Below are 12,500 nucleotides of genomic sequence, written 5' to 3'. Positions count from 1 at the left end.
CATTTCTCTTGAAAACACTTTGCCTCTCTGCCAGAGACTAAGTCCAATTGGTTATCCATTTCTCGTGAAAACACTTTGCCTCTCTGCCAGAGACTAAGTCCAATTGGTTAACCATTTCTCGTGAATACACTTTGTCTCTCTGCCAGAGACTAAGTCCAATTGGTTAACCATTTCTCGTGAAAACACTTTGTCTCTCCGCCAGAGACTAAGTCCAATTGGTTAATCATTTCTCAAGGCCACAATTTGCCTGCCGTTCAGAGACCAAGTCCAATTGGTTAACCATTTCTCTTGAAAACACTTTGCCTCTCTGCCAGAGACTAAGTCCAATTGGTTAACCATTTCTCGTGAAAACACTTTGTCTCTCCTCCAGAGACTAAGTCCAATTGGTTAATCATTTCTCAAGGCCACAATTTGCCTGCCGTTCAGAGACCAAGTCCAATTGGTTAACCATTTCTCTTGAAAACACTTTGCCTCTCTGCCAGAGACTAAGTCCAATTGGTTAACCATTTCTCTTGAAAACACTTTGTCTCTCCGCCAGAGACTAAGTCCAATTGGTTAACCATTTCTCGTGAAAACACTTTGCCTCTCTGCCAGAGACTAAGTCCAATTGGTTAACCAATTCTCGTGAAAACACTTTGCCTCTCTGCCAGAGACTAAGTCCAATTGGTTATCCATTTCTCTTGAAAACACTTTGTCTCTCCGCCAGAGACTAAGTCCAATTGGTTAACCATTTCTCGTGAAAACACTTTGCCTCTCTGCCAGAGACTAAGTCCAATTGGTTAACCATTTCTCGTGAAAACACTTTGCCTCTCTGCCAGAGACTAAGTCCAATTGGTTAACCATTTCTCGTGAAAATACTTGGTCTCTCCGCCAGAGACTAAGTCCAATTGGTTAATCATTTCTCAAGGCCACAATTTGCCTGCCGTTCAGAGAAAAAGTCCAATTGGTTAACCATTTCTCTTGAAAACACTTTGCCTCTCTGCCAGAGACTAAGTCCAATTGGTTAACCATTTCTCTTGAAAACACTTTGTCTCTCCGCCAGAGACTAAGTCCAATTGGTTAACCATTTCTCTTGAAAACACTTTGCCTCTCTGCCAGAGACTAAGTCCAATTGGTTAACCATTTCTCAGGGGCTCACCGAGGGCAATCTGTAACGTCTCGCGGGCCCGGGGGCCCCTTTGCACGGCCTGCCAATGCAATCCGAGCCGCACTGTCCTTCGTTTGGTTAACCATTTCTCAGGGGCACACCGAGGGCACCCTGCATTGTCTCGCGGGCCCGGAGGCCACTTTGCACGGCCTGCCAACGCAATGCGAGGTGCTTCGCCCTTGGCCGCCTTCCCGGCCGGCTTCGGGACGTTTCGGGGGCTCTCACCGGGGCAAATCCGGTCCCCCGGGCGATTAGGAGGCCTCCCCGGGCAGGCCCGGGCTTCAGGCCGCCGCTTTTCCATCCCGGCCGAAAGAGGCGAAAAATGCCGAAAATGGCCAAAAATGGCCGCCGGCAGGGCCTCTCGGTCGGTTTGGCGGCAGCCTGGGTCGGTCCCTGCAGACCTGGAGGCTCGAGAAGGTTTTTGGCGATGTCGACCGATTCTCGATTTGCCACCTCCTACTATTCTGCAGGTACCCCGCCAACCTCCCCTGCCGACAATTCCAACCGTAAGGTCGGGCGGTAGTCCTACCGACGAAGAGGCCCCAAAGCCCGCAAAACGCCATTTTGCCCTTTCCTCATCGGGACTTCCGCGGGGAACTCATTAACCAGCTCCATGAGTGGCATGCCAGAAATTGCAACTTGACCCGTCGCCGGGCAGATTCGCTACTCTCTGCGGGAATACCCCCACCGGGTGCCGGGTAAAGGCCTCGGATCTGACCTCATGGACTTCCGTCTGTGCACGGATTTTGCTCTCGCGGGCCCAAGAGCCTCATTGCCCGGCCTGCCAATGCAACCCGAGGTCCATTGGCCTCATTGGTTAATTATTTCTCGAGAAAACACTTTGCCTCTCCGCCAGAGACTAAGTCCAATTGGTTAATCATTTCTCAAGGCCACAATTTGCCTGCCGTTCAGAGACTAAGTCCAATTGGTTAACCATTTCTCTTGAAAACACTTTGCCTCTCTGCCAGAGACTAAGTCCAATTGGTTAACCATTTCTCTTGAAAACACTTTGCCTCTCTGCCAGAGACTAAGTCCAATTGGTTAACCATTTCTCGTGAAAACACTTTGCCTCTCTGCCAGAGACTAAGTCCAATTGGTTATCCATTTCTCTGGAAAACACTTTGTCTCTCCGCCAGAGACTAAGTCCAACTGGTTAACCATTTCTCGTGAAAACACTTTGCCTCTCCGCCAGAGACTAAGTCCAATTGGTTAATCATTTCTCAAGGCCACAATTTGCCTGCCGTTCAGAGACCAAGTCCAATTGGTTAACCATTTCTCTTGAAAACACTTTGCCTCTCTGCCAGAGACGAAGTCCAATTGGTTAACCATTTCTCTTGAAAACACTTTGTCTCTCCGCCAGAGACTAAGTCCAATTGGTTAACCATTTCTCTGGAAAACACTTTGCCTCTCTGCCAGAGACTAAGTCCAATTGGTTAACCATTTCTCGTGAAAACACTTTGCCTCTCTGCCAGAGACTAAGTCCAATTGGTTATCCATTTCTCTTGAAAACACTTTGTCTCTCCGCCAGAGACTAAGTCCAATTGGTTAACCATTTCTCTTGAAAACACTTTGCCTCTCTGCCAGAAACTAAGTCCAATTGGTTAACCATTTCTCTGGAAAACACTTTGCCTCTCTGCCAGAGACTAAGTCCAATTGGTTAACCATTTCTCTTGAAAACACTTTGCCTCTCTGCCAGAGACTAAGTCCAATTGGTTAACCATTTCTCTTGAAAACACTTTGTCTCTCCGCCAGAGACTAAGTCCAATTGGTTAATCATTTCTCTTGAAAACACTTTGCCTCTCCGCCAGAGACTAAGTCCAATTGGTTAACCATTTCTCGTGAAAACACTTTGCCTCTCTGCCAGAGACTAAGTCCAACTGGTTAACCATTTCTCTTGAAAACACTTTGCCTCTCTGCCAGAGACTAAGTCCAATTGGTTAACCATTTCTCGTGAAAACACTTTGTCTCTCCGCCAGAGACTAAGTCCAATTGGTTAACCATTTCTCGTGAAAACACTTTGCCTCTCTGCCAGAGACTAAGTCCAATTGGTTAACCATTTCTCAGGGGCTCACCGAGGGCAATCTGTAACGTCTCGCGGGCCCGGGGGCCCCTTTGCACGGCCTGCCAATGCAATCCGAGCCGCACTGTCCTTCGTTTGGTTAACCATTTCTCAGGGGCACACCGAGGGCACCCTGCATTGTCTCGCGGGCCCGGAGGCCACTTTGCACGGCCTGCCAACGCAATGCGAGGTGCTTCGCCCTTGGCCGCCTTCCCGGCCGGCTTCGGGACGTTTCGGGGGCTCTCACCGGGGCAAATCCGGTCCCCCGGGCGATTAGGAGGCCTCCCCGGGCAGGCCCGGGCTTCAGGCCGCCGCTTTTCCATCCCGGCCGAAAGAGGCGAAAAATGCCGAAAATGGCCAAAAATGGCCGCCGGCAGGGCCTCTCGGTCGGTTTGGCGGCAGCCTGGGTCGGTCCCTGCAGACCTGGAGGCTCGAGAAGGTTTTTGGCGATGTCGACCGATTCTCGATTTGCCACCTCCTACTATTCTGCAGGTACCCCGCCAACCTCCCCTGCCGACAATTCCAACCGTAAGGTCGGGCGGTAGTCCTACCGACGAAGAGGCCCCAAAGCCCGCAAAACGCCATTTTGCCCTTTCCTCATCGGGACTTCCGCGGGGAACTCATTAACCAGCTCCATGAGTGGCATGCCAGAAATTGCAACTTGACCCGTCGCCGGGCAGATTCGCTACTCTCTGCGGGAATACCCCCACCGGGTGCCGGGTAAAGGCCTCGGATCTGACCTCATGGACTTCCGTCTGTGCACGGATTTTGCTCTCGCGGGCCCAAGAGCCTCATTGCCCGGCCTGCCAATGCAACCCGAGGTCCATTGGCCTCATTGGTTAATTATTTCTCGAGAAAACACTTTGCCTCTCCGCCAGAGACTAAGTCCAATTGGTTAATCATTTCTCAAGGCCACAATTTGCCTGCCGTTCAGAGACTAAGTCCAATTGGTTAACCATTTCTCTTGAAAACACTTTGCCTCTCTGCCAGAGACTAAGTCCAATTGGTTAACCATTTCTCTTGAAAACACTTTGCCTCTCTGCCAGAGACTAAGTCCAATTGGTTAACCATTTCTCGTGAAAACACTTTGCCTCTCTGCCAGAGACTAAGTCCAATTGGTTATCCATTTCTCTGGAAAACACTTTGTCTCTCCGCCAGAGACTAAGTCCAACTGGTTAACCATTTCTCGTGAAAACACTTTGCCTCTCCGCCAGAGACTAAGTCCAATTGGTTAATCATTTCTCAAGGCCACAATTTGCCTGCCGTTCAGAGACCAAGTCCAATTGGTTAACCATTTCTCTTGAAAACACTTTGCCTCTCTGCCAGAGACGAAGTCCAATTGGTTAACCATTTCTCTTGAAAACACTTTGTCTCTCCGCCAGAGACTAAGTCCAATTGGTTAACCATTTCTCTGGAAAACACTTTGCCTCTCTGCCAGAGACTAAGTCCAATTGGTTAACCATTTCTCGTGAAAACACTTTGCCTCTCTGCCAGAGACTAAGTCCAATTGGTTATCCATTTCTCTTGAAAACACTTTGTCTCTCCGCCAGAGACTAAGTCCAATTGGTTAACCATTTCTCTTGAAAACACTTTGCCTCTCTGCCAGAAACTAAGTCCAATTGGTTAACCATTTCTCTGGAAAACACTTTGCCTCTCTGCCAGAGACTAAGTCCAATTGGTTAACCATTTCTCTTGAAAACACTTTGCCTCTCTGCCAGAGACTAAGTCCAATTGGTTAACCATTTCTCTTGAAAACACTTTGTCTCTCCGCCAGAGACTAAGTCCAATTGGTTAATCATTTCTCTTGAAAACACTTTGCCTCTCCGCCAGAGACTAAGTCCAATTGGTTAACCATTTCTCGTGAAAACACTTTGCCTCTCTGCCAGAGACTAAGTCCAACTGGTTAACCATTTCTCTTGAAAACACTTTGCCTCTCTGCCAGAGACTAAGTCCAATTGGTTAACCATTTCTCGTGAAAACACTTTGTCTCTCCGCCAGAGACTAAGTCCAATTGGTTAACCATTTCTCGTGAAAACACTTTGCCTCTCTGCCAGAGACTAAGTCCAATTGGTTAACCATTTCTCAGGGGCTCACCGAGGGCAATCTGTAACGTCTCGCGGGCCCGGGGGCCCCTTTGCACGGCCTGCCAATGCAATCCGAGCCGCACTGTCCTTCGTTTGGTTAACCATTTCTCAGGGGCACACCGAGGGCACCCTGCATTGTCTCGCGGGCCCGGAGGCCACTTTGCACGGCCTGCCAACGCAATGCGAGGTGCTTCGCCCTTGGCCGCCTTCCCGGCCGGCTTCGGGACGTTTCGGGGGCTCTCACCGGGGCAAATCCGGTCCCCCGGGCGATTAGGAGGCCTCCCCGGGCAGGCCCGGGCTTCAGGCCGCCGCTTTTCCATCCCGGCCGAAAGAGGCGAAAAATGCCGAAAATGGCCAAAAATGGCCGCCGGCAGGGCCTCTCGGTCGGTTTGGCGGCAGCCTGGGTCGGTCCCTGCAGACCTGGAGGCTCGAGAAGGTTTTTGGCGATGTCGACCGATTCTCGATTTGCCACCTCCTACTATTCTGCAGGTACCCCGCCAACCTCCCCTGCCGACAATTCCAACCGTAAGGTCGGGCGGTAGTCCTACCGACGAAGAGGCCCCAAAGCCCGCAAAACGCCATTTTGCCCTTTCCTCATCGGGACTTCCGCGGGGAACTCATTAACCAGCTCCATGAGTGGCATGCCAGAAATTGCAACTTGACCCGTCGCCGGGCAGATTCGCTACTCTCTGCGGGAATACCCCCACCGGGTGCCGGGTAAAGGCCTCGGATCTGACCTCATGGACTTCCGTCTGTGCACGGATTTTGCTCTCGCGGGCCCAAGAGCCTCATTGCCCGGCCTGCCAATGCAACCCGAGGTCCATTGGCCTCATTGGTTAATTATTTCTCGAGAAAACACTTTGCCTCTCCGCCAGAGACTAAGTCCAATTGGTTAATCATTTCTCAAGGCCACAATTTGCCTGCCGTTCAGAGACTAAGTCCAATTGGTTAACCATTTCTCTTGAAAACACTTTGCCTCTCTGCCAGAGACTAAGTCCAATTGGTTAACCATTTCTCTTGAAAACACTTTGCCTCTCTGCCAGAGACTAAGTCCAATTGGTTAACCATTTCTCGTGAAAACACTTTGCCTCTCTGCCAGAGACTAAGTCCAATTGGTTATCCATTTCTCTGGAAAACACTTTGTCTCTCCGCCAGAGACTAAGTCCAACTGGTTAACCATTTCTCGTGAAAACACTTTGCCTCTCCGCCAGAGACTAAGTCCAATTGGTTAATCATTTCTCAAGGCCACAATTTGCCTGCCGTTCAGAGACCAAGTCCAATTGGTTAACCATTTCTCTTGAAAACACTTTGCCTCTCTGCCAGAGACGAAGTCCAATTGGTTAACCATTTCTCTTGAAAACACTTTGTCTCTCCGCCAGAGACTAAGTCCAATTGGTTAACCATTTCTCTGGAAAACACTTTGCCTCTCTGCCAGAGACTAAGTCCAATTGGTTAACCATTTCTCGTGAAAACACTTTGCCTCTCTGCCAGAGACTAAGTCCAATTGGTTATCCATTTCTCTTGAAAACACTTTGTCTCTCCGCCAGAGACTAAGTCCAATTGGTTAACCATTTCTCTTGAAAACACTTTGCCTCTCTGCCAGAAACTAAGTCCAATTGGTTAACCATTTCTCGTGAAAACACTTTGCCTCTCTGCCAGAGACTAAGTCCAATTGGTTATCCATTTCTCTTGAAAACACTTTGTCTCTCCGCCAGAGACTAAGTCCAATTGGTTAACCATTTCTCTTGAAAACACTTTGCCTCTCTGCCAGAGACTAAGTCCAATTGGTTAATCATTTCTCTTGAAAACACTTTGCCTCTCCGCCAGAGACTAAGTCCAATTGGTTAACCATTTCTCGTGAAAACACTTTGCCTCTCTGCCAGAGACTAAGTCCAATTGGTTAACCATTTCTCTTGAAAACACTTTGTCTCTCTGCCAGAGACTAAGTCCAATTGGTTAACCATTTCTCAGGGGCACACCGAGGGCAACCTGTAACGTCTCGCGGGCCCGGGGGCCCCTTTGCACGGCCTGCCAATGCAATCCGAGGCGCACTGTCCTTCGTTTGGTTAACCATTTCTCAGGGGCACACCGAGGGCACCCTGCATTGTCTCGCGGGCCCGGAGGCCACTTTGCACGGCCTGCCAATGCAATCCGAGGTCCTTCGCCCTTGGCCGCCTTCCCGGCCGGCTTCGGGACGTTTCGGGGGCTCTCACCGGGGCAAATCCGGTCCCCCGGGCGATTAGGAGGCCTCCCCGGGCAGGCCCGGGCTTCAGGCCGCCGCTTTTCCATCCCGGCCGAAAGAGGCGAAAAATGCCGAAAATGGCCAAAAATGGCCGCCGGCAGGGCCTCTCGGTCGGTTTGGCGGCAGCCTGGGTCGGTCCCTGCAGACCTGGAGGCTCGAGAAGGTTTTTGGCGATGTCGACCGATTCTCGATTTGCCACCTCCTACTATTCTGCAGGTACCCCGCCAACCTCCCCTGCCGACAATTCCAACCGTAAGGTCGGGCGGTAGTCCTACCGACGAAGAGGCCCCAAAGCCCGCAAAACGCCATTTTGCCCTTTCCTCATCGGGACTTCCGAGGGGAACTCATTAACCAGCTCCATGAGTGGCATGCCAGAAATTGCAACTTGACCCGTCGCCGGGCAGATTCGCTACTCTCTGCGGGAATACCCCCACCGGGTGCCGGGTAAAGGCCTCGGATCTGACCTCATGGACTTCCGTCTGTGCACGGATTTTGCTCTCGCGGGCCCAAGAGCCACATTGCCCGGCCTGCCAATGCAACCCGAGGTCCATTGGCCTCATTGGTTAATTATTTCTCGAGAAAACACTTTGCCTCTCTGCCAGAGACTAAGTCCAATTGGTTAACCATTTCTCAGGGGCACAGTTTGCCTGCCGTTCAGAGACTAAGTCCAATTGGTTAACCATTTCTCAGGAAAACACTTTGCCTCTCTGCCAGAGACTAAGTCCAATTGGTTAACCATTTCTCGTGAAAACACTTTGCCTCTCTGCCAGAGACTAAGTCCAATTGGTTAACCATTTCTCAGGGGCACAGTTTGCCTGCCGTTCAGAGACTAAGTCCAATTGGTTAACCATTTCTCGTGAAAACACTTTGTCTCTCCGCCAGAGACTAAGTCCAATTGGTTAACCATTTCTCGTGAAAACACTTTGCCTCTCTGCCAGAGACTAAGTCCAATTGGTTAACCATTTCTCAGGGGCTCACCGAGGGCAATCTGTAACGTCTCGCGGGCCCGGGGGCCCCTTTGCACGGCCTGCCAATGCAATCCGAGCCGCACTGTCCTTCGTTTGGTTAACCATTTCTCAGGGGCACACCGAGGGCACCCTGCATTGTCTCGCGGGCCCGGAGGCCACTTTGCACGGCCTGCCAACGCAATGCGAGGTGCTTCGCCCTTGGCCGCCTTCCCGGCCGGCTTCGGGACGTTTCGGGGGCTCTCACCGGGGCAAATCCGGTCCCCCGGGCGATTAGGAGGCCTCCCCGGGCAGGCCCGGGCTTCAGGCCGCCGCTTTTCCATCCCGGCCGAAAGAGGCGAAAAATGCCGAAAATGGCCAAAAATGGCCGCCGGCAGGGCCTCTCGGTCGGTTTGGCGGCAGCCTGGGTCGGTCCCTGCAGACCTGGAGGCTCGAGAAGGTTTTTGGCGATGTCGACCGATTCTCGATTTGCCACCTCCTACTATTCTGCAGGTACCCCGCCAACCTCCCCTGCCGACAATTCCAACCGTAAGGTCGGGCGGTAGTCCTACCGACGAAGAGGCCCCAAAGCCCGCAAAACGCCATTTTGCCCTTTCCTCATCGGGACTTCCGCGGGGAACTCATTAACCAGCTCCATGAGTGGCATGCCAGAAATTGCAACTTGACCCGTCGCCGGGCAGATTCGCTACTCTCTGCGGGAATACCCCCACCGGGTGCCGGGTAAAGGCCTCGGATCTGACCTCATGGACTTCCGTCTGTGCACGGATTTTGCTCTCGCGGGCCCAAGAGCCTCATTGCCCGGCCTGCCAATGCAACCCGAGGTCCATTGGCCTCATTGGTTAATTATTTCTCGAGAAAACACTTTGCCTCTCCGCCAGAGACTAAGTCCAATTGGTTAATCATTTCTCAAGGCCACAATTTGCCTGCCGTTCAGAGACTAAGTCCAATTGGTTAACCATTTCTCTTGAAAACACTTTGCCTCTCTGCCAGAGACTAAGTCCAATTGGTTAACCATTTCTCTTGAAAACACTTTGCCTCTCTGCCAGAGACTAAGTCCAATTGGTTAACCATTTCTCGTGAAAACACTTTGCCTCTCTGCCAGAGACTAAGTCCAATTGGTTATCCATTTCTCTGGAAAACACTTTGTCTCTCCGCCAGAGACTAAGTCCAACTGGTTAACCATTTCTCGTGAAAACACTTTGCCTCTCCGCCAGAGACTAAGTCCAATTGGTTAATCATTTCTCAAGGCCACAATTTGCCTGCCGTTCAGAGACCAAGTCCAATTGGTTAACCATTTCTCTTGAAAACACTTTGCCTCTCTGCCAGAGACGAAGTCCAATTGGTTAACCATTTCTCTTGAAAACACTTTGTCTCTCCGCCAGAGACTAAGTCCAATTGGTTAACCATTTCTCTGGAAAACACTTTGCCTCTCTGCCAGAGACTAAGTCCAATTGGTTAACCATTTCTCGTGAAAACACTTTGCCTCTCTGCCAGAGACTAAGTCCAATTGGTTATCCATTTCTCTTGAAAACACTTTGTCTCTCCGCCAGAGACTAAGTCCAATTGGTTAACCATTTCTCTTGAAAACACTTTGCCTCTCTGCCAGAAACTAAGTCCAATTGGTTAACCATTTCTCGTGAAAACACTTTGCCTCTCTGCCAGAGACTAAGTCCAATTGGTTATCCATTTCTCTTGAAAACACTTTGTCTCTCCGCCAGAGACTAAGTCCAATTGGTTAACCATTTCTCTTGAAAACACTTTGCCTCTCTGCCAGAGACTAAGTCCAATTGGTTAATCATTTCTCTTGAAAACACTTTGCCTCTCCGCCAGAGACTAAGTCCAATTGGTTAACCATTTCTCGTGAAAACACTTTGCCTCTCTGCCAGAGACTAAGTCCAATTGGTTAACCATTTCTCTTGAAAACACTTTGTCTCTCTGCCAGAGACTAAGTCCAATTGGTTAACCATTTCTCAGGGGCACACCGAGGGCAACCTGTAACGTCTCGCGGGCCCGGGGGCCCCTTTGCACGGCCTGCCAATGCAATCCGAGGCGCACTGTCCTTCGTTTGGTTAACCATTTCTCAGGGGCACACCGAGGGCACCCTGCATTGTCTCGCGGGCCCGGAGGCCACTTTGCACGGCCTGCCAATGCAATCCGAGGTCCTTCGCCCTTGGCCGCCTTCCCGGCCGGCTTCGGGACGTTTCGGGGGCTCTCACCGGGGCAAATCCGGTCCCCCGGGCGATTAGGAGGCCTCCCCGGGCAGGCCCGGGCTTCAGGCCGCCGCTTTTCCATCCCGGCCGAAAGAGGCGAAAAATGCCGAAAATGGCCAAAAATGGCCGCCGGCAGGGCCTCTCGGTCGGTTTGGCGGCAGCCTGGGTCGGTCCCTGCAGACCTGGAGGCTCGAGAAGGTTTTTGGCGATGTCGACCGATTCTCGATTTGCCACCTCCTACTATTCTGCAGGTACCCCGCCAACCTCCCCTGCCGACAATTCCAACCGTAAGGTCGGGCGGTAGTCCTACCGACGAAGAGGCCCCAAAGCCCGCAAAACGCCATTTTGCCCTTTCCTCATCGGGACTTCCGAGGGGAACTCATTAACCAGCTCCATGAGTGGCATGCCAGAAATTGCAACTTGACCCGTCGCCGGGCAGATTCGCTACTCTCTGCGGGAATACCCCCACCGGGTGCCGGGTAAAGGCCTCGGATCTGACCTCATGGACTTCCGTCTGTGCACGGATTTTGCTCTCGCGGGCCCAAGAGCCACATTGCCCGGCCTGCCAATGCAACCCGAGGTCCATTGGCCTCATTGGTTAATTATTTCTCGAGAAAACACTTTGCCTCTCTGCCAGAGACTAAGTCCAATTGGTTAACCATTTCTCAGGGGCACAGTTTGCCTGCCGTTCAGAGACTAAGTCCAATTGGTTAACCATTTCTCAGGAAAACACTTTGCCTCTCTGCCAGAGACTAAGTCCAATTGGTTAACCATTTCTCGTGAAAACACTTTGCCTCTCTGCCAGAGACTAAGTCCAATTGGTTAACCATTTCTCTTGAAAACACTTTGTCTCTCCGCCAGAGACTAAGTCCAATTGGTTAATCATTTCTCTTGAAAACACTTTGCCTCTCCGCCAGAGACTAAGTCCAATTGGTTAACCATTTCTCGTGAAAACACTTTGCCTCTCTGCCAGAGACTAAGTCCAATTGGTTAACCATTTCTCGTGAAAACACTTTGCCTCTCTGCCAGAGACGAAGTCCAATTGGTTAACCATTTCTCGTGAAAACACTTTGTCTCTCCGCCAGAGACTAAGTCCAATTGGTTAACCATTTCTCAGGGGCTCACCGAGGGCAATCTGTAACGTCTCGCGGGCCCGGGGGCCCCTTTGCACGGCCTGCCAATGCAATCCGAGGCGCACTGTCCTTCGTTTGGTTAACCATTTCTCAGGGGCACACCGAGGGCACCCTGCATTGTCTCGCGGGCCCGGAGGCCACTTTGCACGGCCTGCCAATGCAATCCGAGGTGCTTCGTCCTTGGCCGCCTTCCCGGCCGGCTTCGGGGCGTTTCCGGGGCTCTCACCGGGGCAAATCCGGTCCCCCGGGCGATTAGGAGGCCTCCCCGGGCAGGCCCGGGCTTCAGGCCGCCGCTTTTCCATCCCGGCCGAAAGAGGCGAAAAATGCCGAAAATGGCCAAAAATGGCCGCCGGCAGGGCCTGTCGGTCGGTTTGGCGGCAGCCTGGGTCGGTCCCTGCAGACCTGGAGGCTCGAGAAGGTTTTTGGCGATGTCGACCGATTCTCGATTTGCCACCTCCTACTATTCTGCAGGTACCCCGCCAACCTCCCCTGCCGACAATTCCAACCGTAAGGTCGGGCGGTAGTCCTACCGACGAAGAGGCCCCAAAGCCCGCAAAACGCCATTTTGCCCTTTCCTCATCGGGACTTCCGAGGGGAACTCATGAACCAGCTCCAGGAGTGGCATGCCAGAAATTGCAACTTGACCCGTCGCCGGGCGCA

Source organism: Cetorhinus maximus, unplaced genomic scaffold, assembly GCF_964194155.1.
Source record: "Cetorhinus maximus unplaced genomic scaffold, sCetMax3.hap1.1 HAP1_SCAFFOLD_2636, whole genome shotgun sequence".
In the NCBI taxonomy this organism is placed as follows: domain Eukaryota; kingdom Metazoa; phylum Chordata; class Chondrichthyes; order Lamniformes; family Cetorhinidae; genus Cetorhinus; species Cetorhinus maximus.
This window is presented reverse-complemented; position numbering follows the sequence as displayed.